This window comes from Gavia stellata, chromosome 2, assembly GCF_030936135.1.
Source record: "Gavia stellata isolate bGavSte3 chromosome 2, bGavSte3.hap2, whole genome shotgun sequence".
Classification (NCBI taxonomy): Eukaryota; Metazoa; Chordata; class Aves; order Gaviiformes; family Gaviidae; genus Gavia; species Gavia stellata.
The window spans coordinates 13,228,676-13,256,109 of NC_082595.1; positions in this window are offsets into that span (position 1 = coordinate 13,228,676).

Genomic DNA, 27,434 nt, shown 5'->3' on the forward strand with positions numbered 1-27,434 from the left:
TGTGAAGATATTAGAAAGTTTTGATCCTAGAGAGCTTAAACTTATTGCAAAACGGTATAAAACTGTACAGTTTTGGCACTTTAAAACTACCATGATAAAGCGGTGAAAAAAATTGCATGTTTGGTGGTGTGATAAAATAGAAAGAAAACCGATGAGCTGCTCATGTCAGTTTCGTAAGCTCACCTTTCATCTGAACATAACAGGGAATTTGCTTCTCTACTTCCTGCATAAGGTTTTAAGTCCTCCCCTTGTCTATGACTTTCTAAGATTGTTTTTGAATGGCATATTATAATCCTGTGTCAATCCTCCCCTCTCCACCCCACTGCCAATTCAGCCATTAGGGTTTACTAAATGTAGAGAAAAAAACCACGAAATTCTGGCACTGTGGAGACTGAGGGCAATTCAATGCCCCACTAATTTATTTATTTAATTACAGAAGTAGAACTAAATGGCAGACACTTGTACACAGTTCCTAGTTCACAGCTTGAATTCCTTTGCATATTTAGATTATTGTTCTGGTACACGGATTTTTAATTACAAAATTACAATGTGTGTCTGCCTTTCCTCAGAGGTGTGAAGAGTTTGGATCTAGACTTCAAACTGAGTCCTACCCTTACTATTATTTTACACTTCCCCATATGGCTTTTACTAATTTCTGGAATATTTAGATAGGAATAATTTTAATTTCATGAATCCCACTGAGTAGTGTTCATACTCCTCTGAATGAGTTTACAAAGGGTATCTCAAAGACCAAATTGTATTCGATCAATTTCAGAGATTCTTAAAGTGTATTAGACATCATGCAGTTCTAGACGTGCTTCCCTCTAGTATGTAGGGGTAAAGACCCTAATCAAGGTTTCTGCTACTTTTGCTCTGCAAATACAAGCTTTAAAAGGATCCTGTGAGAGCTGATCTGGCCCTATACAGAAGGTTTTTTCAAAATTGAAGAGCAGGACCACTTCTAATTCCACATGAGCAATGCTTTTCATGCAGTGTTTTCAACCAAAGTGTAATAAGACAGTGCTGGTATGTGAAAATGAAAAACTAAGTGTGTTTCAGCATGCTTAGGGACTGCACTGGAACTCCTTTAAGCCAACCACATAAAGAGCTCCTCATTTCCTGGTGGAGGTGTCAAGAGATGAGCTGTGAATTCTGCTGCTTCTTCTGTAAGGGGTGGTGAATTTGTGAACCATAACAGATAATGAACAGATCTTTGGCACATTGTACTGGATACATATGTAAGAGATTTTGAATATATGCCTAAGACTTAATTTTTAGTTGCAATGCGTGTGACTAACCATGAGTAAAGGTGGCTAGAAATAGAAATATATTCACATCACATAAGTAGTGCAGATAATTTCTTTATAAAATAAAAGCTTCATCATGACTCAGGATACAAAGTGAAAAATACAAAGATTTCTGAGGAAAGACATTCTATCAAAATATCAAATTTAGCATAATCAGGAGGGGTGGGTTTGTTTTGGTTTGTTTTTTTTTAATTTGTGAGGAAAGCACCTATCAATGTTTCCTTCTGCTTTTGTATGCAGCTGAAAAATCTTTTCCCTTGTGCATAGTCAGGGAGCTATTGTTATGATTTTTCCCATGAAAATTGAAGTCACTAGTTTCTGCAGAAAAAGAACATCGATTTTGCTAAGGAGCTTCCTTTGTAAGCATAATTTTTGAGCGGAATGTCCCTGATCGTTTTTAAACATGATTAACTTGATCTAAAAAATTGGAAGCCAATATGCAATAAACAAAAGATATCAGGCAAAGCACAGTGATAATCTCACAGGTTAAATTGGACTTAACACAAAAGGAATCATCAAGAAACAGGAAGAAAAACTTCCCTGTTGTGCAGAATAGCTTTTTTTAGGTTTTACTGGCTTTGCTTATTAGCCTGTCAGAATCCAAATTGTCTTCAATAAGGCAGTAATAACAATTAGGAAGACAAAGGGAGAGCAATATGTAGATTCTATCATTGGAATTTAGGGCGATTCCACACAAGGGGAGTGGAAAGGAGTGACAAGGGATGGAGGAAATATATGGAAAGTTATAAAGAGGTCACACAATGCTAATTTCTTTGTCGAAAGATTGGAAAAACATTCTGGTTCCCTGTGCTTCATTTGAGAATTAACATTTTAGTATAAAACTGTTCATGCTCCAGGTCTTAGCTGGCTGCTATGCATAGTTTGAAATCAAGCTGCTTCTGTAATTTGTACGCTCTTTACTTATCTAGCTTATGTGGCAGTTTGGTGCTTAGTTTAGGTGTTTTGTTCAAGTTATGAACTAAAAATTAGGGTAGAGAACCACAAATAGGCCCATGCCAAAAATGACACTTCAGGCCAAATTTAAATTTAAAGAAAAGTTTTCTGACTGTTTCAACTTAGCGTTTTGAGCTACTTTCAGCCAAACCAGAACTATATGATCAAGCACTGTGGCCTTTTATAATATATGGTGGGCTTCAGAGTATGTATCCACACTAGAATTTTGCAGCTTGGTCATTTTTTGAAGCCAAGTTATGATTTTTGCTTTACCTTCCAAATACTATCACAGTCCAAAAGCGGTCCATTGACTGTTGCAGATGCTACATCCTATTCATTGTGAATGAGGACAGTGGAATCTGTGCCTGACTGAGCAGCAGCATCCTTGCAGGTATCTGACAGATACTATCTTAACCAAGTAAACTTATTTCATCAAGCTGATAGGTACTGCACTTCTGAACTTTAAGGCGCAAGAGTGAATATTAAAAGTGGAAAACCCACAAGAGGATATAATTGATATCCTTACAGCTCAACTGATCCAAAACATATTTTTGCAAATATATATTCCAAGAACCACCCACACAGACACTGATCTGAGCAGACTAAGCAGCATTAAATGGTAATGCTTTTTCCTTTAGTGTTTTTTGATGGTTAGCAGAGTTGCCAATCTATTAAAGAACAGTTCGTTTATATCCACTCCGGAATTGCCAAATATTTCTATAAATGGATGAGTGGATGATATTTTTTGCTCTAAGGTAATGTTGCAAATCTTCCTAGATAGCTGTTGGTGTAGTTTTCCCTTATTCCAGTCCTATTTAATAGCTACTTGCCTCAATGTTTGTTGGTTTTGGTCATAAGAGGAATACATATATCCAAAGTACTCCAGGTGTGTTATCAAGATATGCAGGTTCTATTCTTTATTTGCATGTGGCTGTGGTAAAATAATGCTGCTATTAGGAAGGAAAGTAGTAATATAACTGCTGAAAAATTTAGAAGTGCTTTACAGACTGTATATATGTACTTCTCAGATAGGCAGGCTAATTTTGCAGATGATGTACCTGCAGCATAGATTTTAAGTGACATGGTTGAGATGAAACACAAACCTGCAGCTGAGTCAATACTATTCTAAATGATGACTGCTTTAACTATAATTAAGCTTGGTCTCTTCCAGCTAAGAGGTGTTTACCATAATCCAGAGTGGTCAATGTGGCAGACTTTTTATTACTATAGAGCAGTATATCTGGTGTAGAATTCCATGAGGAATTTGAACAGCCTCTGGCACACTGATTTTTCAATAATATTTCTGTCAGGTTGAGAAGGTGGGTCTCATCTTGGCAGATGTAGAGAGAGGCTGGACAAATTCCAATGTGGGTTGTTTGTTTTGCTTTGTTGCTTTTCAATTAAAAAAATAATCAGACATGATGCATAGACATTTTTCTGAAGATGAATGCATTGAATCGTTTGAAACTTCTCAAACTTCTAATTGTCTGGCAATAGTAGAACTGATAATGCAATACAGTGGCACTGTATCCTCCAACAAAACTCTTAGTTTTCCTATCAAAGATAATTAGAGTATCTCTCACCATTCACAATGATAAGTAAATAGAAAATTCATTATTTTATGTGAACAACATGGTATTTTAGATTGGGAGCTTAGAAGACTGCAGTGACTACAGTGGATTAGGGTTAAATTTTTAATGAAAGTCCGAGAGTACTTTGCACAGCATATTTCTTATTAAGTAATGGCTTGTTCCATGTGTATTCAGATCAACAGACTCATATAAAGTTCAGCGGGCTGTGGCTGGAGCTGCAAATTTCTCTCAAGCTACATTTCCTAGTAGTGATGAATTCAAAGATGAGTATAAAATATGCTGTTGACTCTGTCCTGCTCTTTGTATTCTTTACCAGTCATAAATGTATATTGTACTATTTACTATGGGCTACATAGTACTTAAAAGAAGAAAGTTTCTGGAGCTGATATGACCTCAATCTTTGCTCCATTAGCCTTACTCAATAAATTCACTCAAATACGCTCAATTTATGTTGGTTTATAACAATACCTCTTCTCCAGACTCAGTTCCTTCAGCCTCTTCTCACAGGGCAAGTGCTCCAGCCCCATCCATTGTGGTGACCTCCACTAAGCTTGCTCCAGTTTATCAATATCTTTCCTGCACTGGGGGGCCACAACTGGGCGCACTGATGTGATGTAATGTAATGAGGCGTACCGATTGCTCACTCCTCTCTTTGCTCATCTGCCAGAGCGTTTTCAGCCATTGTCCCATGTGTCCCAGTCACGGCTACCGAAGTAGCATTGACCAGAACCAGGATGCTGTGGTCATACGTGGCAGAGCCAAACACAATCTATTTTTATGACAGGTAAAAACTGACGACCAATTTTCCACAAGACATCCTGTGTTAGGAGTCGTACAGTGGTACAAATTCCAAGAGTTCTTTGATGTGAGTGAGGTCTGTCCAAACATTCCAGCAAAACTGTTTTTCTAGGGTTTACTATACTAGATATTAAAAAAAATTTGCCAATTCTGCTTATTTTCCAGAAGAGAATTTTTTCCCCTGAACTTTCTCATTACAATTGTTTTCCCTTAAAAATAAAGAGGTAGAAGAGGATTAAAATACTCATTCCAAGCAGACCTCTGATACTTTTTGACCTTTAACCATAATACACAGGAAAAATATTGGTTTTAAATAAAAATGCTTAGAATATTAGCATAAAAAGTACACTCAGTCTGTCAGGTATTTTAAAAATATGGCAAAATAGCCAAGGTCATAATAAAAATTAGTTGCTACCATATGTGAAATAACTCTGTAACAATCTTAATATGCGTCTCTGTGTATTACTATTGTTTCAGTCTCACTGTATGGAAACATCTATTTTTTTATTCTAATTATGGGTATTTACACATGCCTGCTGAAACAGAATAGGCCTCCTATGGGTGCTGTGAGGCAGGGTGTCTTGACAGCTTTAAAATCAGCCTGGTATGTGAGCAAAATTATTGAAAATTCCTGTGGTCCAGAGGCCATACAAGTAGCTGAAAGGCCATGCTGAAACTGGAATTACAGCACAGGAAAATTGCAATGAAGGTGAAATTTAAATGAAATTGAATTATATCAGTAGTAAAAATAAAAGAGCTGAAAGGGTGGAGGGATCTTGAAGAATGACTCATTAATTCTGAGCTGGATGTTGCATAATACTGACTTAGTTTTACAAATAAACCAGAGTTGATTGCTAAAGACAATATAGATTATACAGAGAAGTAGAGGTAATTATTCCTAATAGTAGTCAGTGGTACTGTTAATCCTGAGTAATCAGTGAATGGATCAGTCTCCCAAAATCCTGAAACTGAATTCAGACCTATAGGGGTTTCTGAAAAAACCCAAACAAAACCCCACCGCCACTCCCAAACCCCTGGAAACAGGGAAAAAAAAGTGATTTCTTTTCATTTTGCTGCTTTTTGAGACATTGGAAGACATTGTTACTCTTTTATCTGGGAGCACAGGGCCTTCCTCCCTTGTGAAATTCCCATGTAGTCTCCTAATTACATTTAGGTAAAATAAAAAATATTTGTGATACATGAAAAAAAAATCAAGACTTATCAGCAACAATAGATCTCCAGTTTTCTGTTACTTTTAAAGCTATTATTGATTTAGGGTAAGCATTCTACCAAAGTTTGTGACCTACATCTTTGAAAAATAGTTTTGGGTTTTGGTGTCATACTGTAATGAGGCTTGGAGCTTCACAGGGTTGTTTATTTTTTCTCATTTAGGGAGCAATAAGTAAAATTATGCCTAACAGAAAAGGCGAAGGCAGAGGCAAAACTACAAATATATTTTTTAATGCTAGGTATACATTCCAAAATTTCTATGGCATGTGAGTCAAACCATTTAGGAAAAAATTGTCTTTGGGTATGTTTTGAATATTTAAGTATTCATTTATTGTCTACATTTTGATTGGCACACCCATTTTATTGTTCATATTCAATATTAATAAACTGTCTTCAATTAAATATTCAATAGTCAGTAATATTTGTATACACTATACAGTAATATACTTATTCATTTTCAATAATGTTTTTATAGTTTCATGGCCTATGTTAAGTAAATTAAAATCTCACATACTTCTGTGTAGTAGATAGAAGGATAATACTGTGTGTTGTTGGGATTAAATTAAGATGTCAGCCTTCCTGAAAATGAAACATCCCAGGCGATGAAATAGTTCCCAAGGGAATAATCTCATACTTTTATCCTTTGTATTAAAAAAAAAAAAAATAAATCCAAGCAGCAGCAAAAAGAAAAAACGTTTACTGGATTTGAAAATTATTTAATATTGGCAGCTGTGGCAGGATTTTCAGTGGGACAATGAAAAGCTTCCCATGGGACCATAAAATAATTCTGGGAAACTCTTTTCAATGTCAAAAGGCTCTGTCATCCCAGTACATACTTTGTATCTCCCTTCAAGTCCTCACTGGGCACCCTCAGATGAAGTCATTGCAAAGACTCTGCTGCAGGCTGGCCTCAGAAAGACTTTTCTAATGTGATGTGCCAGAATATAAGGACAGTGTAAAAACATTATTCCTTCCCTTCATTACTGTGATCGCAGGCCAGTCAGTCACTCAAATATCCCCACAACTTGCCCTGCATGCCAGGCAAAGCTTTTGAAACCTACAGTCTAATTGCTCTCTACTTAGGTCTGTCACTGAAAATGTACCCATGTCTCTGGATACCATTTACAGTCCAGTGAAGTGGACACAAGGCTCGTATTAGTGGTTCAAAGCCTTTGGAAAATATATCACAAAATACATAGGAAGTTGTTATTTTCTAGAATTACTGAATATTCTTGCATTATCCTCTTGTTCCATGGACTTTTCCAAGTAAAAAAGTCAGTTTTGTAGCTGAGTAAATAGAAACTTTAATTTGGAAGGTCTGAAAGTTACTCTTGTATTTCTTTAAAATTATTCACATACACCAAGAAAATCTCTGAGGATGAGCTGTATTAATTCAAAATAGTTTTAAGTGTGTGAAGCTCAGAATTGTTCCCAGCCCCACTTTTACTGTGTGTATATACACATTGGATAGTAGTGACTTTGTAAAAATTTTATATACCTGTAAAGCCAGATTACTTTCTCACATTGCTTTACTAAATAAGGTCTGTGGTGCAAAGCCTGGAGAAGGAGGAGCTTTCTGTGGTTACCTTTTTGTGAACCTTGGGGAGCCTGCAACTCTGTTAAGAGATCCCCATTGACAGAAACTCTTTACGGAGGGTAAAGCTTGCCTTCATTTACTGGTGAATAAGCAGAAATGACAGTATAGGTCAGACCCTGCTGAATTTTGATATGTAACAGCTTGGCATTTTAGTCAAATGCTGTTAAAATTTAAGTTTGCAGATAAAATGCAGTTGCTGCTGAGTAATGTAAGAGCAAAAGAAGAGTCCTAAACATCCTAAGTTTCTCTCATTTCACCCCCTCTCCCCCCTCCAATTAATCTTTCTTTCTTTGCCCAAAGGACTCTTCTGGAGTTAAGAGGGTTTTACCCAGGAGCCCGGCATTACATGTAGTTTTTCAACCTTCCTAGGTGAGGCTTTAAACTTCTGTTATCTAGTTTATGTGGGGAGAAAAAAATCCCTGATTAATCAGATATGACCTGTTTTGTTGCTCTGAACAGCTGCAAAGGAATTGTACTAGAAAGCTAAAATCATTGAAAAGACCTGCTTTTTACTAGTTCAGTGCAATAAACCAAACTTTACTAGCAAGACTTGAGTGGGACAATCTCTAAAACTGACAGATGACAAACTGATGGGTCAGATCCTGTGTTCATTATCAGGCAAAACTTGCCAGTGAAATCAAAAGCGGTTTTGACAGAGTAGAAGATCTTCAGGATTCTACCCGGTATTTTAACAATTGCAAATTTGCACTGTATGCGCATTTCATATTTTTTTTAGTAAGTATTGGCCAAAACTAACATGTTCATATGTAGAATTTGGATTGAAATCAAATTTGGAATATGTCAGAACATAGGGTTTTACATTGGCCTTTTGCTTATTTTTACAGTTCCCAAGGTACAGTTCAGATTTTCAGAGGCCAGAGAGGGAGAAAAAAGAAAATTGGTATTAAGGATGATTAATAGCAAATGGTTATAATATTAGAACAGTTACAGAGTTAGAATATTGCCACTTGTAAAAACATTTTAAAGTGGAAAACATTTTACATCATTAGAAAAATACTGCTTTGAAGTGTGTTGCTTTAAAATAATTTCAGTAGAAATCATCAATACGACTGGTGGGGTTTAGAAAAAAGTATTCAAGGTCACCAGTGCCTGAAAGATCTTTTAAATGGATGTTATACACCCTGATTCCCAAAGAACTTGACACTGATGCTTATCATTTAACTCATGACGTAATGAATAATATTGAAATACACTATAATTGTATACATAGCTAGGATTCCACAAAAACTAATAAGCAAAAATATATATTTATAAATGCTAATTTCTGCAACAAAGGTTAGAGCAGGGAACTTCTGGATTTAGTTTAAGGGTCTCCTGTTTATCGTATGCTTCAAATCAAAACAGGATGCAAGTTCAAGTAGCCACATGGTGCTTTTTATTGTATTGAGTAAATGGTGTTTATGAAACTAAGAAGTTAGGAGAAAAAGACACTGTGGCTGCAGGAAAAACCTTGTAGCCATCAATACACCAAACAATTCCTAAAAGAAAATGTTTTTGCGATGTTGCCAAACACCATACAAATAGAAGGATTTTGTTATACAAAATACATTACTGTTAGTTTATCTGCAATCTTATGCTTGTGGTTTAAAAGGAGTATGGCAAAGTAAGATGAAGGGTAATATCACTGTGAGACCGAAATCTGTGAAATAAGATAAAAAAAGAATAAGATAAGATATTAGGCTTAAACATTTAAACAGGTATATTCTTATAGAATCATAGAATCATTTAGGTTGGAAAAGACCCTTAACACCATTGAGTCCAACCGATGGTTGGTTAATCAGGTAGCACCTCACACAGAATAAGCCACCTGAAATAGCCATTGAGGTACTATTGGTAATAGCTGCAGCTTTAATCACTGTGAAAGAGGAGAAGGCCTCTGTTTTTTTTCACTGAATAGGGAGGAATTAATACACAAAAGTAACAGAAATGGGAAAGGCTTATAGAACCAGTTTTCCTGCCCCCCCCCCCCCCCCCCCCCCCGCCCCATCCAATATCTGCTCTGAGGCTTTAGTTAATATTTCAAGTGTAAAAAAGCACAGTTCTTTGCAACATATGTCTGGAAGTTGACTAAGTTTGTTCAAGTGTGGGAGAAAAGATAGACTTGCTGTAGGGTTATCTTTCCTGATCAGTCCCTTGCCAAGATTAAAATGTACAGGTAGGTTTAAATGATGACGAGTTTGCTGCCTGGATTCTGGTCAGAAGCACTTAAGTAGTATAGTGCAATGCAAATAACTGCTGCTGTAGAGACAAAGCTGTGTCCTGTGATGTGTTGTGCACTCTATGGCATTCGGCTGGATGAATCAAGGTTGCATTTGAAGTAAGGCGAAACGTCCTGCAGGCTGCAACAGGGAAGGCTTTCAGCGGAGTATGGCTGCTGGAGCGAGGGAGAAAGGGAGGAATGAAGTAATCCTTTAAAGCAAACGGAGTTGGTTAAATAATGCCATGAAAATTCCAGTTCTCAACAATGGTCAGAGATCAAGCTGTGTTTGTGTACTCAGGGTTGAAGGTTAACCAGTAACTAAAATCTTCCCTGATTGCTACAGGTTTACATTTTCTCTGTCACTGATGTTTGCCAAGTGGGATTTTGTGAGATTAGAAAGAATACAGCTGGGCAAACGGGTATATTATAGGTTTTACCCAAACATAGTTAGAGAGGAGGACCACATTGATACAATACACATGGTGAGTTCAGACCACTCTGAGAGGTTTGATGGATCGTGTAACAAGCAAGGGCTGAATGTAGAAAATTTTAAAGGGAACTCTGTAGTTGAAAGACCACACTCCTCTCTCATTTCATATTTCAAAGAAGTTGCAGCAGTGCATAAGAGTACTGCAACTGAAAGAATCACACAGAATCACAGAATGATAGGGGTTGGAAGGGACCTCCGGAGATCATCTAGTCCAACCCCCCACCAGAGCAGGTTCACCTACAGCAGATTGCACAGGAATGCATTCAGGCGAGTTTTGAATATCTCCAGAGAAGAAGACTCCACAGCCTCTCTGGGCAGCCTGTGCCAGTGCTCTACCACCCTCAAAGTAAATAAGTTCCTCCTCATGTTTAGATGGAACTTCCTATGACCAAGTTTGTGCCCGTTACCTCTCGTCCTGTCACTGGGCACCACTGAAAAAAGACTGGCCCCATCCTCCTGGCACCCACCCCTTCAGTATTTAGAAGCATTAATAAGATCCCCCCTCAGTCTTCTCTTCTCCAGACTAAAAAGACCCAAGTCCCTCTTCCTTCCCTCATAAGAAGATAAAAAGGGATTATTTTTTCCTGTTTTCCCCAGTGTATTCTCTGTGCTGTTTGACAGCCCTTTTCAGAAAGCTAATTTCACTCTTTGCAGTCTTTAGTATTCACACCACTTGCTGAACAGATCCTGATAGTGAAAAAGCAGTGTAAATAAATTCTCTTTGTAAACAGTAGTAATGACAATAATAATAAGCAGCACATGATATATAATTGTAATGGTTTTGTCTAGTAATTTTCAAAGAACTGGTAGTGGATGGAAAGATTATTTCCCTTATGGAAATTCTTTCCTTTGGCACTTTGTTCTTTCCCTTTCATTCAGCCAAGCAGAACTGGCTAATTTATCTCCATTCTTTATGCTTCTGCTATTTCTACAAGCTCTGACGAGAGCTTAACAAATGTTTATTGATAAGATCTGTGATCTTGTTGCCATCTCATTTGGCTATTGAACTTCTTTGCTTGTTGTTCATAAGAATTATTGATATTAATCTAAATATTGCTGAGGTAGAAATTATTTCTGATACTAATAAATGGTCTGGCAACAAACACAAAAAAGACTATTGAGATGTATAAGTCTGTTTCCTATTCCAACATGTCTGTGCATCCAGCACCCAGTACAAGGTGATTCCAGTTGACCATTGTGCTGCAGGGATGCTCTTGTACTACAGTTGATAAGTAACAGTAAGGATTCATTCAAAGGGGTGAACCTTGGTAATCATTTCTTGCTTAGAAATTTCATGTTCAGCAGACACCAAAAGTAAATACAATTTCTCATGTCTAGCAGCAGGAATTACTACATGTTGCCTCAGTGTGCTTAGCATGTGGCAGGATAGGTTTTAAGACAGACTTCTGCTAAAGGGAATTACTTTGCATGGATAATTCTTTTCTCAAGAATATTCCGCACAAATACTGACTCTCCTATTATCACAATACAAGGTTTTGCCTTGATCTATCAATATATCACTGAAATATGATATATTTACTTTTAAAAGCATATCTTATATCCCTGAGTAAATGAAGTCTCCTAAGCATGTCTGCATTGTAAATATATTAAAGGCAGAGAAATAAAACAGAAGGCAACAACAGAAGTTCAAAATCTAAACTGATTTCCTGAAGAATGATTATTTCCTTCAAATATTGTATAACATTTCTAAGAATGAAACTCCTCCATCTATACCCTTGCTGAACAGTTCTTTACTTTGGACTCTCAGAAACTAACACTTGATGTAGGTACAAGTAGCAGGCACTGTCTCCCAAAAGCATCTTTAAATTTATGAAAATTATTTTCACTGACTGTTTGATTCACAGAATTATGAGAATCTGCTAAATTGACAGCCGTTATGAATTTGATTCCTCAACACAAACTAAAGTCCCCTTACTTTGGTACTACTTAGCTTCTGCAAAAATAAAAGCTTGAATGAGACTATTTGGATAGCACAGCAAAGGATCATAACAGAATCTGGATCTGGTACAGGGGGCTTCAGTTCTGTAGTAGTAACTGAACTGTATAACAATATCACATACTGAGTTTCATGCAACTTGTGCGTGAGTATTTTCTGCATTATAGGCTTAATTTCTACATCATAGCTTCAAAGATGAGTATTTTTACCTTTGCATTTTACCTGAATCTAATTCTCAAGAATTTTGATGCTTTTCCTTAAACTTAAAAATATCTTATTTACTCTTAAACATCTGCATTTCTGTTCTCAATTAATGTCACGTAGAAACATGTCCAGCCAGGTGCTTAAATCTGTCTTATCCCTTGCACTTCTGTAGAAATGGAATGCAATCAGGAGCTTGCAAGACTGCTATGAAAATTTCTGTCAGTTTTGGGTTTTGTATACTGCTTCCAAAGGGCAAAAGACTTGGACACATGTATCTTCTGTTTCGTATGGTAAAGTCCTTAAAAAGCTGGAACTATATCATAAGTTTTCAGTTAATTCTACTTGGTAACAAACCAGGAAAAAATTCAAGAGCTTCAGAACTATAATGTCAAAGTCCACCTATTGTAACATTTTATTTACTGACCCTCCCACAATAGAAAGAGATAAGTAAGTGATTAAAGCTTTTTTAAATTAATGTGATTTAAATGCTTACTATATCTTTCACCCTAACAGTCTAAAATACAGTCAGCAAAACAAAAGACTTATAAAAGCATTTAGTAAGTAAATATTTGTGCATGATGGACTAAACAAAGATAATATTAAGGCTTAGTTACCATGAGCTGTTGCTTGCTAATGAAAGTTAATAGGCTGGATTCAAAAACAGCTTTCAGAACACTTCAAAATTACTTTCAGCATTGTCAAGAAGTAAATAGCTTTTCTTTAGATACTCTTGCCTTAATAGCAAAGGAGTATTAAGGTTTCAGGGCTAACACAGTTGGACACCTTCTCTTATTCATTAGCTACACTTTTGTAAGGAACAATTAAACGGTTGAGACCTTGAGACCATTGAGAAGGCTGTCGCATTTTTCTATAGTGCGTGTTTTTAAACACTTGAGCAAATGTAGCAGCAATTCTGTTGAGACCATACAAGTGAGATCTTCATAGAATTGTAGTCAGGTTAATCAGTTTATCACTCCATGTTTGTGTACTGTTGAATAAATTCTTGACTATGGAATTTTTTATGAGCTGTTCTCCCATGGGAACTCTTCCATGGGAATAAGTCAACTCAGATCATTATTATGGGCCAAAGCTTCTAGATAAGTATCGACTAAATACTGACCATATTGACTAAATATTACTGAGATAAAAATATACTGTCTGTGTCAGCAGATTTCACTATTAAGTTATGTTGTTGTGATAATGACTTCAGTATTAGAATTATATACATGAAATTCTTGATTTTATGATTTTAGTGTTAACACTCATGGAAAAAAAGGTCCTACTTAAGCTACTGATTAACACTTTGTTCAAGGTACTGCTTTGGCTGGTCAGGGAAGTTCTGTGTAACCATACAGTTTACCCATAGGCTTTTACAATGGTCCCTTTATGTTCTGTAAAACTACTCAAGAATGTTAAGTCTCTTCGTTGTAATCCAATTTACAAAATGATTCTGTAATCCCTTAGAATGTGAACCATTTCTTTTAACGTGAACCATCTTATAAGGTAGCAGAATCCTGATTGCACTATGTAGGGAGAAAGGTGGCTCGTTTCAGCTTTTTTTAAAATCCGGCAGTGAGCTTAAAATGGAGTTTACAGACTCTGGCTGATGAGTAAATGATAAGAAGCACATCAGCAAACAATTTATAGATTGTTTTGAGGGACTGTCTGTAAAATCACTGATGTGCTTAGAAAATATTCACATAAATAATCCCATCGCCATCGATAAAAATACTCGTAGGAGTAAAGCTGCTCACTTAATGCTTTGTGGAAGTAGGTCCATGTGCCCAAGCTAGTGTGGATTTCACTGATGGAACAGGCAAAGCAGGGCGTCACTCAAGGATCAGAGTATGTGGAAGAGCTGCAGAAGTACAGTGGCACGGAAACCTCTTGAGTATCTCTCCCCTGCTTTCTCATTTCTGTTGAAAATCTGGTCTGTGCCAATTCAGTTACTTTCAGGTTAATCTGTTTTCTTTTTGTATAAGTAGCAGGGAGTCGGGCTGAAATTTTGCCCATTTTTAACTCATCTGTGGTTAGTAAACAATGGATCCAGTTTTATGTAACCAGGCTCAATACTCGAGAAACCCACAGGGCAGGTTTATTGCTCCCACTCTCTTCCTCTGTGCAGTATAAAATGGAGTCTCACCATTGTGGATTAACCGTCTGTTGCGATACTTTTGTCCATACAGCTTGTCAGTTCATTTTGTGCAGATGTAATTAGCAGCAGGAGCATTGTGCAGTATTTTTGGCTACAGTTTACTCTGCGAAAAGTTCTGTATGTTTGAGGTAACAAACTGCGCCTGTATCAGGAGTGGTTCCTAGTTTTTAGATTCAAAAAGAAAACCACCTGTAGAAGATGTAACCCCAAGTCTGAGAAACTATTTCAAATTCCTGTGTTGCTTTTGTACTTTGTGTAACGATGCAAGCACTTGGCTGCGTTCATGAAACACGTTTTACAGACAGCAAGAGGAAGCTGAAGCTTTTGATGCCGCTCGGTTCACTCAAAGGTATTCTATACCTGTAGATAGTCCCAAGGCATGTTTAAATCCCCTGTAGAGCAACCTGGCTGACAAGATACTGTTTAACAATTTCCTAATGTGCATTTGAGGCAGTGGGGGGTGTTGGGTTTTTTTTTTACTCTCCTTGAAAACGTTAGCAAATGAGTTAACATTGGGATATCTGCCTAAGGGATCTTCCTGAGATAGGAGGTGTATGTTAACTTCACATAAAACACTTAAGTTCACCTTTGGAGAAATAAGGTTGCAGGAGTTTAGATTGTTTTAAGTTTATCACAGTACCAACTTCACATGAAATATCCAGCTGAAACTTCTAATGCAATAGCTCTTTTTTTCTCCTCTTTAGCAGCAGTTAAGTTTTATGTAGTTAAAGGTCACCCAGGAGACCTTTCTGAGATGTCAATACGAGCAGCTAGGTCCACTGTTCTTAGCGGAAACAGTATCATTCATCACCAGTAGATGATTCCACTCCCAGTTAAATCAGAAAGAACAAATGCTTTTAAAAGATGGAGTCTAGCCAAGGCTGAAGTATACAGGATGCCTGCCAATATAAAGGAGTTTATTCTGCTCAAAGAGCAGTTTCCATGAAGTGTCAAGTCAGGAAGTTGACTGACAGTAAATCTTCGATCAGCTCCTAGAGAGTGTGAGTGTTTATGATAAAAGTCTTTACTTGTGTGTTTTAGGAAAGAATTTGATCCAATAATTTCATCCTGATGTAGCTGTTAATATTTTGGCAGTGATACAGGCGCAAGCTACTTTACCTTCTCAAAGATAAGGAAGTCTCCCATAAAGGCACTTTGTTTTCTTTTCCTGACTTTTATATGTTTGATTTGTTGTTGGTGGTGTACTTTTGTGATCCATTTCATAATGATGCCTACATGTATTTTTGTTTTTCACTGTTAGCTCAGAACAGACTGACCCTAATAAGATCAGTTGGAAAATACTCAGTAAAACAGTATGTTGATATTTTGAAGGTTATCTCTCTTATCAACCTCTCTGATTTCAGCAGGATTGTCCTATGTTTGCAAATTCTGCCATGCTGTTGAATTACAACTTCCCAGAAAAAAAACCTCCACCAGGTGTGCAGCTGGTGCTAAGCAGCAACCTGTCTTGGTGGAACATGGTCTTGATTTCCTAAACAGGAGAGACTTCTTTCTCTGCATTTTCTCAGGCAGAAAACACTAGAGTTTAATGAAAGAAGTGTAATCTCTGTGACTCTGAATGTAGGTAACTAGCCCTTTGTGTCCTCTTCAGGCAGTCTGCAGAGCACATTAAAAAGAACAGCACGAAGTCTACGTGTCCCCTGGATGCTAATGGAGCCTTACTTATTTTTACATTAATATCTGATTGGGGCCTTGATAGACATATTACTTCTGTTTGCCAGTACTTTTCTGTCTTGTAAATTTTCTTCTTCAAAATGTACAAGATATGTTTAATATATAAAAATATATAATAAACTAGAAAGAAGTTCAAACCATAATACAATATAATTTTCAGGTGTCAAGGTATAGCTATCCATTACAGTACTGACATCTCTTCCACAAGACCTTGTTTATCAGTCAGCCCCTTATGCTTTGAAATACAGAAATAAGGATTTTGAGAGAACATGATTTTACAAAATGAGTAACATTGCATAGCGATAAATTATTTTCTCTTCATTATTCTTTCCATTCTTTTGTAGTTATATGTTTTTGTAATCCATTTGTGCACTTTGCCTTTGTTTAACTGAGACATAAAATGAAAAGTTAGGTTATAGAAATGATCTGCTCAAGTAGTGACTCTGGAAGTCTAATTAGCCACACTATGTCATAATGTGCCATTGTGTGTTTTATTCTTTATAATTATTTTTGTTTCTTTGTGTTAATAAAATAATGATAACTCAGAAACCTCTAGTGGAACTTTTATGAAAAATAATGAGATATTTAGTGGTAATTTCTGGCTAGTATTTAGGGAGAGGGACATAAAGTTTTCTAATTTATGATCATCGTGTTGGAATGTTCAAAAACAAATAAGCAGACTTGTTGAAATATAAAATCAATTTGAAGACACAAAATAATAATTTCATTTCTGTGAAAAACATGTTTTGGTAGGTTATGCAGCAGATGCAAAAGCCAGGGCTCTGTTTCAATAAATAACTAAAAATAAACTTTTGCCACAAAGTGAGTGTAATACTTTTTAAATACTGTCTTTCAGGCTTATACCTTAGGTAGTGAGTAAAATATATATCAGTGAGATAAACGAAAGCAGGATACAGCAATGCCTGGCACTGCATAACTTTATGCAATTAAATTGCTTTAGATGTATTACAACAGAAAGAAGATCTTAACATATTTCTTTTACAAAAGATCTTAATGCTGCCTTCATTTCTGTGTCATTTGCACTGTTTTCTGGACAGATGTTAAATGTTGTGTCCATGATGTGCTTTTTGCTCTTTCTCTCATCTTGTCCCTGAGCTGAAAATTGACTGGATAGTGCAGTGTTTGTTTTTGATAGAATTTGTTTTTAAAAGCAATAAATCCATTTTAAAAATGGATGTGCTGGATGTTAGAGAAGGTCAGGACAAGAAAGATGTCATGCATTTGGAGAGAGAGGTGGAAATGCTTGTGATGACTCATATTTCCTGACAGAGCTCATTCCTCAATTTGGGACTGGCCTCCAAAAAAACTTCATTTTCAGCCCAAACAAGCTGTACCTTTGCATTAGAAGGTATAATGATAGAAACTTCCTGAGTATTTGCAGTCAATCAGCATCTTCTCCCATTCTGTAAGTGGTCTTTCATATTATCTTTGTCACAGGTGACTGGGTATTTTGAAGGTAAAGACCTTCACTTGATTTCAATGAGGAAGCCAATGTAGAGCATGGAGAACGGTGTGATCAATTCGTTGTAATCCATGTTGCTGAAGTGCTGTACTGACAAATATTTTTAAAAAGCATTATGCATTGTTGAAGTGGAGACAGGAGGTACAAATATTGCATGTAACTAAGGAGAAGCTGGAATAGTTTTCTCTGATGTGAGGATGACAGAAATATGAATAGATGTAGCTGTACAAGTGTTTGGTAACAGAAGAAATATTGCAGCAGTCCTAAATTGTGTACTCAGATGATGACTGATCAGTGCCAACTGTATGGTTTAATGCTATGAAATACAAGCAGAGGTGTATGCCATCTCCATGGTCCTTACACATCTGTGTCACTTTCTTAGTTCATATCAATGTTGAAAATATCTGGAGAGAGAACAGGTCTTTTTGACAGTGTAAATTAAGAGTATGGGGATGGATGTGCAGTTTCCTGTTACTGTTGTTTGGAGGGAATGATTTAAATCATTTCAACACATTCTGTTTGGATCCCTGCCATACCTTGGGACAGATGAATGTTGGATTATGCTGGAAGATCGCAAAGATGAGAATGGATATCTGCTCACTGACAGCAGATCTTCCATCAATCTCTCTAAAGTTTGTCCTGTCCTCTGTGCTGGCTTTGATCCCAAATGTGATGGATCAAGGGTATTGACTTCAACTGAATGACTTATATTGCTCTCTGGCTGCCATTTCAGACCTGTTCAGATTTGATATACAGGGTAATGCTAAGACAGAATTTTCCTATCTGAGGATTTTTCAAGTGTTGGTCCAAATACTGCATGCCCTACGGAAGAAAGGAATATATCTTCCATGACTCAAACATGAGTTATTTCAGTCATGAGTGGCTGCAGTTGCTTGTGACATTCTTTCATCAGCTGGGCAGCTGATCTGTTTGCAAAAACTTTTGGGGAAGGCTGCTGTGCAATTTCCAGTATCCTTGAGCAGTGTGAACTCTTCAGACACTCCTGGAGCATACAGGAGAAACTGGACTACTTAAACCTTAAGTGTATGTGGTGATGTCACCAAAATAGGATGATAGTTTTTTACATCAATGTGCATTTATGAAGTATCTCCCATATCAAAAGATACCAAGTACTTTACATCTCGGCCAGTTAAATTTGCAGGCTCTGGCCCTGATCCAGAGACCTCTGAAGTAAGTCTTTTCATTGACCACATTGGACTTTGTAGTCCAAGCTGTCCAAATAGCAATAATTTCATATGCCATGCAGATGAAACTACTCCTGTTGTAACTTATGCCAGCTTACAGGCAAGGGCAGCAATAATATATACCAGTTCAGTAAAACAAAAGAAATGTTGCTTTTAATTGAAATTACAAAAGAAATGTAAATAGGTAAAGACAGTAACCCTCAAAGCTGTCAGTCACCCAAGGCTCTGGTGTTAACATGGTCCTCTTGAACGAAAAAACATAATAACAAGTTGCTAAAGTAGTAGAATGGCTTGATGCCTCATATTAGAAGAAAAACACTTTCTAAATCACCAGTACCAGTTTTCTCATCATCATAGTATCTTTGGATGTCTTCTAGTCAAGCTCCAAGCCCACTACCAGCTTTTTTCCTTCTCAACTCAGTAGGTTCAGAACATGAAGAAGCACTGTTGCTCTAAAATGAGTGGAGACAGTCTGAACTTACTCAGTGCATGCTACCAGCTGCTCAGAGACAAGTCACCTTTGTTCTAGAGTGGATGTGGCAGGATTAGCCGTGTATTGTGCTTCATTGAACAAACCCCCACAGCTAGTGCTGCGTAGTGACAACTCTGTAATACTTTAATGTGACCAAACACATCCGAGACAAAAGCTGTTTTGTTTCCAGTTATCTGAAGTTGCGACAGAATGGTTTTCTTGCTAAATCTAAGTGTATAGACATTAACAGTATCAAGAAGAAAAAATTTTTTTATTCTGATGGCTCCTTTGCTTCCAGCACTAGTGTCTGCAAATGGACTAAAGTTGCTGCTTTCTCCTCTTCTTTCTGCAGATTAATTTGGAGTATTTGTCTCAGCCTGGTGGTTAGCAATAAGAGAAACAAATATGTCCTAACAACATAACAAGAGACACAAAATGTACCTCATATTTGCTAAATTCTCCTGTACACCTCAAAAACATGTAAGGATTATGTGGTGTACCAATCCCATAACCACCTGCAAGTGTTCTAGTTGGGCAATCTACGTGCTAGGTTACATTTTGTTTTTACATTCCTTACAGTATTTGCAATACATTTTTAAATAATAATAAACTTGTTTTCATCCATTAAAACCAAATGTCTCCCTTCAGGAAGTTTGTTTACTATTTTCAATACTCATCATTATATTTGCTTCTCTTTCCAGAGTACACACAACATCCCTGCAGAATGTTCCCTAACCAAGTGGAAATAGATTATTTTAACAAATGGGGCCTTGCTCACTAAAAATGACAGCTCATATCCCATGTAAACTAAACATAAATGGGCAAATTCTCCACCCCAGCTAGGTGAGCACAGCAATGTGACAGAAGCCCAGACAGAACCTTCCTTGTCTCCTCCGACCTACAAGGACAAAGCTGCTACCAGCTTTCCCATACATCCCCTTCCCCAACTGCTGCCATTTCTTTCATTTTTTTTTTTTCCCCCTTTCCTGGTAATAGGTACTGTAGACAATTCATTCCATTACTCACTACTTGGTGAAGAGAATCCTAGTGAGAGACATATGGATAGCTTTTTCACACTTTGTACTATGAGTCCCATGAAAGGCAGAGAATGTTGTAGTTGTATCACTGCAGTGGTTTAATTTCTGTATATGGATCTGTGTGTATGAGGAAAAGAGCGTGCCTTTGAGTACACATACTCAAATATTAAATATAATGGCATTAGTTAGATTGGTTCTGTGGAATTTAGACTCCTTTATCACCACGAACAAAGTAACATTTAATGTTGAAATATAAGTGTGTTTATACATCAATTATTAGTCTTTCTAAGGCATATAGTTTGCTTAGTGATACAGTGTTATTGCTTAATGATATTTATAGAGTTTATCTATAAAACAAGTCAGGGTACAATTCAAAGCAACACCTTAATCTTGTTGTTCTTTCTTTGTGATTTTACTGGAAAGCTAACAGAGATATGAGTGTACATGGCTGGCTCTAACTGTATGGTGGGGATCGCATCTGGTTTCTCACTCTTAAGAGATGGTTGAATTCTTGGGAAGGTATCACATATACCTGAGCGGGCTGGGTTCCTTGTGCCAAAGTTTTTACAAGCTTGGGAAGGAAACTAAACTGGGTCTTTCTTTGGCTGCCTTCATAGTGTAGTTCACAGCTTCAAGACCAAAGCTGAGGAACGGCTTTCAGCAAAGACTGTTTGGGGGCGGGGGAGGGGGTGTGTGGGGGTGGGGGTGGGGGAATTGTGGCATGAAGAGGGTGATCAGACAAAGAGTTCTTAGAGGCATTTCACTTTCAGTACACATAGGGAAATGATTAGTGTTATAGTCAAGGGAGAGAATCTACAGGAATGGATTGGAAGGTCCTACATAAGTTACCTGGTGAAATATTATGAGCAGAAAGTCAATCTTGTGTTTTGTTACTCTTACGTTAGGAGAATATCAACATACTAATGATTTCTAAATCTCCCTGTATGTTGTCTATAAATGCCTATTCCCACTTCTTTCTTTTCTGTGCGTCCTATCATGAAAGCTGTTTTTAACGCGGTGGAAGAATAATAGCTATTGTAACAACATTAGCCATTAAAAAAAAAAAATATATAATTTCATCCACTAATACACATATGCTACATACAATAGCACATACGCTATTCAGACCCCTAGTAAGCTCAGTTTCCACAATGAAATGTATTGCTAATAAACAATTAGATGAGGAGAGAAATGCAATATGATTGTGGGTATATGATGATGATCCTTTTCATTCTTCTATATCAAGAAGTGATTTAACTTTAAGTGTGTGTGCATCTATGACAAATTTAGGTGCCTCCAAATGTTTGCTGAGGTGACCATTGGTATTTAGACCACTAGAAAAGGCTTTACATAGGTGTGCAAACAAAAGTGTGTATTTTTTTCAAACCTGATTGTGAGACAGTCTTTTGATCCAGTTAAAACAACAATATGCAGCTTTACCCATGGTGTGGCTGTTTGCCATGTCTTTGTAGTTTTCTGAAAAGAAACAGGCAAACAAGATTTATAATGCCTGAAATATTCAGATTCTGAAAATGTTAACCAGCTCCTATTTGCAAACAAATCTATCACATACTCTACAGCTGAATATAGCTGACAGCTCAGGAATTGGGATATGACAGGACTGAAATGGCATACAAAGAACAGAAAAGGATCATATTAAGCCTAAGAACTATGTTTTACTTGTTTGGTTGCTGATGTTTTACTGATGGACATTTGTTGCACTATTTGAATCATATAGTGGAAAATATTTCCTACACAAAATAAAGCAGGTAAATTTGTTACATATTCGGGGTCAGAAGGAAACCCAAACATGCTTTCCACATTGTAAGTTTAGTGATGGTTGTCTCACAATTTGAGTTTGACAGTGACAGCTGATGTATTCAAAGAACAGGAACTGAAGCAGGAACATAAACCAGGCAGGGGATGAGAGGAAAACATGAACATGCCCATAAGGGAGTCAATGCTGCAGAATGATACTGTACAATGAAGGACGTCAAGGAAGGAGCCATTGTGTGGAGGAGGAGCTAGTACTAGAGTCAGAAAATTTGAATTTCCCAAAATAATCCTTTTAAACAGAGCTATTTTTTGTCTAGTGCAGGGGAAAGTGTTCTAAAAGGGGAGGAAGCACATCCTCTTGTATGTTTTTAAATTTCAAATATTGAACCATGAATATTTATTTTTATTTTTTAAACATGAAACCTTCACATTCTTGGCATTCCAAGACTTCATGTTCACATCAACACTGAATTTGCAGTGAATTTCCAATGTTACCCAGTTACGGTGTTACAAAAACACAGGAATGAATTCTTCCAAGTAATGCTATACTCTGGGTCAGTGTAGCAGAAAGGACTGAACAACTGCTTTCCATCAAAGATTAAACTGCCTATCGATATGGTTCAGTAATAGCAATGCAAGGGACAGTTACTGCTCATTTGCCAGGGCTGCATTTGTTCATGCAACATTACTTTTTGTAATGGAGCACTGAAGAAATGTAAAGCATCAAGGGGGGTAGGAGGGAGCATGATCTCTTTTCAATCCCTTCTCCCCAAGGACTGAAAGACGTCAGCACCCCTTGTCTTATTGATTACAGATAATTTAGCTTCTCTGATGTGGTGCTGATTCAGGTACATTCTATTTCTATTTTCGTCTTGGAGAAGCACCTGTAATCCTACAGATTCCATGCAAAACTGTAAAGTTGCTAAGGATCATAATAAAAGTTCAGAAAAACTGTTTTACCCTTCACAACAAGACCCCATGTTGTATTGCAGTTCTGAAGGGTCAGGGAAGGATTTTGCAGCTGGTGCTTCAGGGGAGGGGAATCAAGGCAGCATTTTGCAGTATCAGTCATAATGGCACATTTTCTCACAATTATGGGGTTTAGGTTTGTTTCTTCTACTTGTTATCAAATAATAAACATACTCTGTCTCATTTAAGGAAAAAAAAATTGACTAAATAAAAAGGAGTTCAGCTATGTGCACCACAGGGTCTTGTTTCAGTTATGGAAAGGTGATTAGAGTAGTGTCATCCCATAACATCTGCACTGAAGGGAAGGTGTCTGTTAAAGACTTGAATTTCACAATTCCCATGAATTTTCTTCAGTATTTCTGTTTTGTCTTCAAATTGGGCTCTGCTTTTTATGATATTAGTAACTTAATAATTGTATTCCTTCCCTTTTGACTGACATCTGAAGATTTACAATGCTTTTGTGCCATTTCCATCTGAAGATTCTCGACATGTATATATGTAGGAATTTAAGCAAAAGAATGCATATTTTTAACCTATTGTAAGTTTACTTTCTTAAGACACCTTTTTTCTGTTGGTTGAGCACTCAATCAAGAAGCTATTTTTCTTGTTTTAGTAATGACATGAAAAAAAACCTGATTATGTTTGAGATTTTGAACATTTCTTTTCACATACAGTTTCATCATGATCAGTATAGGTGTTGTCATAGAGCCAACAGCTCTCAAAACTAAACAGAAAGCATAAACAGCAAACTCTTTTGTTAAAATGATTAGCTGTAATACTATTTGTTAAAGTGAATGCACCCTTTTGTCTATTGTTAGCTCCTTAACTTGTTTTCTTGTGTTGTAGGTTGAATTTACATAATCAGCTTTTTCTAACTCTGTTAAATATTTATCATAAGTAAAAATATACCATAAGGTGGATAAAGAGTTTCAAGACCTATTTGGTCATTTCTCTCTCCACTTCAGATTATTTTTTCCACCTTTTGTACGGTATGCGCATGTGATGTGTTAGAAGATTCTACAGCGATGTGAGTGAAACATATTTCTATTAGCTCACAGAAATATTAAATTCACCTGTGCTTGCTCCATTCTTCTCCCTCTCGAAGTGAAACCAGGAGGCTGCAGTGAATCAGATTTTGACAGTGACAGTTCTAAAATACCTGTGTGAACTTCACCAGTCCAAAGGACTGAGTGTTTACATCTTAAGTATCAAACCTGAGGTGCTTTGGATTCATTCTCTGTAGTCTCTCCTGGAATTGAGTTGAAGTAAAGTTGAAGATCTCCCTGTTTCATGCATAGAAAGTAGGGGAGCATCACCACGGCTTCATGCTTCAGATTTATCCTGTCTCTATATCCAGGGAGAACTTTAGACACTGTCAGGCAGCTCCAGACACAGCTTTCAGGTGTACCAGTAGATCCCATGATAAAGAAATGTATTCTACAGTGACTCACAGAAAGTTAGACAGCTTAAAGCTGCTAACCTTTTCAGCAGTTTTATCATTCAATGGTTCAGGCTGTGTGCATGGATTTAAACAGAAGCATGGATGTTTGGACTTGGATCTTGGACCCCTCTGAATGGTATGCCATCAGTAAGGTTTGAGGGCTGAGATCCTTCATTATTTTGGTTGCCAACAGAAGTGTTCTGGACAATGATGAAATAAGCCTCTACTGAAGACATCTACAGACCCCCTTTTGTCCATCCCGTCCTCCTTGTCCATAGCTGTTTGCTTCTCTTTAATAAATGGGTGAAATCTACTTGAGGGTAAATCTTGTCTCAGACTGTAAGAAGGATAGAAAAAGAGAAAAGTAATAAAACATAAAAATATACTGAACTTGAGCTAAGGATGTTGGGATCTGATTCTTTAAAGAAAAATCTTTCAGGTTTGAAGAGGAAAACATAGTGTTCATATTATGCTTTCATGCTCTTGAGGAAAAGAAGCCAGGTCTTTGCTTATTAATCAGGCTGAACTGAGGAAGACTGTGCTGTGTTTGCACAGAAGTTACTAAGGGCAAGCAGTTAACTTGGTTACACTGGCAGCTGGCTGTACCTTGTGTACATATGAACCACTCCAAAAATTTATCAAGAAATCTTCCAATTAATTCATAGGAGAAGTTAAATATTAATGCAAAAGTAAACAGTCTGTTGACTTGCTGTGTGACTCGTTAGTTAGGAGCATAACAGCAGTGTTGAAATGCTGATAGTTTCAAGAAATGTATGCTAAACCTAGCTCTCTTTTCACAAAAGAGCTATGTATCTGAAAGGGATAATAATAAATTCCACAGTAATTTGCAAAGGGAAAGTCCAGGCGAGATTAATGTTGTTCTTTCGCTGATCATCCCAGGCATTTTTAGCTTTGCAATGTATTCTGTAACGTGGAGTATGGTTGTGTTTTTTCAAAAGTTATATGATGCGTCTTCTGTTTTCAGATCAGTAGTGTTGCTGATGTTTTTCAACAGAACCACAGCGTAGCTGACTTTGGAAGGCACCTCTGGAGATCGCCTAACCCCAAACCATCTGCTCAAAGCTGGGTCAAATAGAGTGGGTTACTCAGGGTTGTGTGTCCAGGCAGGTTTTGAGTATCTCCATGCATGGAAACCCCACAGCCCCTCTAGGTGACCTGTTCCAGTGTTTGACCACCCTTGTAGTAAAAAGAAAAAATGTTTTTTTCTTATGTTTAAATGGAATTTCCTGTATTTCAATTTGTGCCTATTGAATCTTGTCACTGGGCACCACTGAATCTTGCCTTTCCAGTGGCACTCCCTCCTTACTCCCCACAGCCATCAGGAGTCCTGGCTGGAAGAACAGATAGGAGAAAAATTTCCTTTCGTATCTGTCCAAACTGCTGGTGGCAAGACGCTGACTGGGAGCTGGGGTAGAGACATGCTGTAGAAGCAGGGGTGGGGGAGGTAGGTGATGAGCAGCAGAGTAGACCGTGGCAGCAGGACACAGCTTTTTGCAGTTGTAGGCCATGGGACAGGATATGATCCTTTAGATCCAGTGCTGTGCATTAGAAGGAGCAAATGTCTACAGGAAAGGAAGTGCCATTACAGGGAGGCAAGGCTTTTGCTGAAGAAGCAGCCAAAGACTATTTGTGCTTGATGGAAGCAAGGCCCTTTCTAGCTATCTTCTTATGTGACAAGCCAGGGACTCTGTTTTTTAAGTTACCCTGGACTCTGTGTAGGTTGATGAAGGTTCAGGACTGTGTGTTGCAGTTGTATGTAAGTGCATTTCCAAAGGTTTTATGTATTTATATAAAACAGGCACAGAGAGAACATTTTAATCTTGGAGAAAAAGATATAGCAAATTGTTTTTCTTAGTTTATGTGTTTAGGGTTTTCTTTCTTTAGTTTCCAGTTTTATTGCTTTAGGGACCAAGATTTGGGGACCAAGATGAGGCAATGTCTATACGTGAGCCTGTATATAAAATCCCCTCTCCTCCAAATTGTGACAAAGAACCTGGCAATTTAGATGAAAACTGAAACCCTAATGATTCATTTCAGATCTTTAATTCAGTATGTGTTCTTCAACATACGCTTCTTTTTTTTATATTGCTTTTACTAATGCCACCTCAAGGAAGTTGATAACTTGATTTTATTTTGATTTGTTATTGGTTGTCTGATATGACCTTATCTACCTGCTTATATTCCACCACTTTACACTTCTCTGATTCTCCATTGTCTGGCTTTAGTGTAACTCAGAAAGGACAACAAGCCCATGTTGGCTTGGGATAACCAATAAAGGAAAAAGTCAGATCTTCATTTGATATTTTCACTAGGGATTTACACTTTATTAAATTACCAGATTAGGACTCCACATATTTATTGAGTCATTTCATTTTCAGGGATATGTCCTCTTTGATAGCATATTTTATATAAAGCTTCTTTATGGTTCTGTCTTATAGTAACCAGTCAGACACCTGAATTAATAGGAATTGAAATTAGAAAGTAAAATTAAGAATTTGGCTTCATTGATTGTTGATCAGTGAGAAAATTTTCTTGCCTCATTGAAGTTATACTATCTTCCGAATAACCAGTTCCAAAACTGGCTTTACCAAACCATGGATCGTTTTCATGTGTCAAAGATCTCCAGTAGTTTCCAAATCCCTTCATGGATTGGAAGGTGAGTTGGATTTTGTATAAAACTGCTTCTCCCTAAGATAGATGATCTAAAAGACACCAAAAGTCTCCCAGGCTCTGGAACTAATTTTTATTAGACCAAAACTTACTCAGACTGAGGCAATTTTTTATAAAGCAAATTTTGACCTCCTTAGCAAGAAAGAAACACTCTAAAGGT